This window comes from Galeopterus variegatus, unplaced genomic scaffold, assembly GCF_000696425.1.
Source record: "Galeopterus variegatus unplaced genomic scaffold, G_variegatus-3.0.2 Scaffold1059, whole genome shotgun sequence".
Lineage (NCBI taxonomy): Eukaryota > Metazoa > Chordata > Mammalia > Dermoptera > Cynocephalidae > Galeopterus > Galeopterus variegatus.
Genome location: NW_007727170.1, coordinates 48,597 through 50,382, shown reverse-complemented (window position 1 = coordinate 50,382; position 1,786 = coordinate 48,597). Strand labels below are relative to the sequence as shown.

The window sequence follows — 1,786 nt, the reverse complement described above, 5'->3', positions numbered from 1 at the left end:
AAAAAAAGAAAAAAAAAAAAAAAAAAAAAGGTGCACTTGAGAGCCAAGTTGGCAGGGACCTGAGTGGCCCAGCAGTTAGCCCTTCTCCTCAGCCTCACCCGAGGGAGCCACACAGTCCTCAACATCCCATTCACAGCAGAACCCAGGGTGGAGAGGGCTGGAGAGATTAAGAAGCCCCCAGTCGATTCTGCCGTGCCCCTCAGGGAGGCAGACAGGTGGAGCAAGTTGTTGGTCTGATCCAGATGCCACCCCCTCCCCATTCTGCAGCTGGAGAAACTGAGGCCTGCAGTTAGGAAATGACCACCCATAGGTCATTATTTAAAACAAAATTTGTATTATGAAAGTTTTCAGGCACAAATAGAGAGAACCTCATAAATCTATCATCAGAGTCAATAATTATCAATGTGTTTTTACCACATTTGCTTCTTTGGTTCTCCCTTTTGCTGAAGTATTTGAAGACAAATCTCTGACATCACGTCATTTCATTTCCTAATTTCTTCAATATGCATCTCTAAAAAATGTGAAATCTTTCTTAAATAATCCCTGTAACTTTACCACATCTAACACAAGTAAAATAGTCCTTTCATATCACCTGATACACACACGATATCTTTTTTTCCAATTTTTTTACTGTGGTAAAATACGAATAACATATAATTTACCATCTTAACCATTTTCGAATGCACAGTTCAGTGGCACTGAGCACGTTCACACTGTTGTACGACCACCACCACCATCCAGCTCCAAACACTTTCCATGTTGCAAAACTGAAACTTTATCTATTAAGCAACTCCCCATTCTCCCCTGTCCCCAGCCTCTGGCAACCACCATTCTACTTTCTGTCTGTATACCCACAGTATCTTTTTACAGTTGGTTTATTTGAATCAGTATCTGAACCAGGCCCACATATTGCATGTGTCAGTGTCTCCTTAGTGTCTTCTAATTCAGAACAAAGCCATGCCCTTTTTTTCCTGTGCCATAGACCAGTGTGGTCCCTGAATCAGCTTTACCTGGAAGCTTGTTAGAGATGCAAATTTTCAGGGCTGGTGGGTTAGCTCAGTTGGTTAGAGTGTGGTGCTTATAACACCAAGGTCTACAGTTCAATCCCCATACTAGCCAGCCACCAAAAAAAAGAAGAAATGCAGATTCTCAGGCTCCATCCCAGTCCTACTGAATGAGAAACTCAGAGTGTGGGGCCCAGCACTCAGTGTTCACAAGCCCTCCTGTGTTCTGATGCACACTCGAGTGTGAGAACCTCTGCCACAGACACACTGCAGAAACCAGGTCAGTTGTCTTGTGCAATGTCCCACATCGTCTGGAGTTGTCTAACTGCTTCCTCTTGCTGCTGTTTAACCTGTTCCTCTAACCTCTGTATTCCCTGTTAGATGGAAAGGCTTGATGCATTTTGTATTAAATTTTTCTTGGCAAGAACACCCCGTAGGTGGTATGGTGTGCTTCATGGTGCACCGCTTCAAGACACACATGATGGCAGGCAGTGTCACATTTAATGATACTGGGATTCATCAGTGCATTCAGGTGGGGACCACCTGCTCTTCCATTGTGAAGTTCTCCATCAACCTTCTTCCTGATGGTTTTAGCATCTGTTGATCTTTGTTTGAATTAATTATCTCATGAAGGCAGCAAAATGTTGATTTTCTAATTTATCAGCTGGAATTCTTCTCCAGAGGAAGAAATCTCCCTCATACCTGGGCCTCTTTGGTACCTAAAACACCTGTTTTTTTTTTTTTTTTTTTTTTTTTTTTTTTTTTTTTTTTTTTTTTTTTTT

At 42.1% G+C, this 1,786-nt stretch overlaps 1 protein-coding gene across 1 annotated transcript in view; it reads left to right on the top strand.

Annotated features, from left to right (window-relative positions):
* Positions 1 to 1,786, top strand: part of ACSBG1 (acyl-CoA synthetase bubblegum family member 1) — a 62,709-nt gene that overhangs the window by 45,486 nt on the left and 15,437 nt on the right. The gene's annotated exons all lie outside the window — the stretch shown is intronic.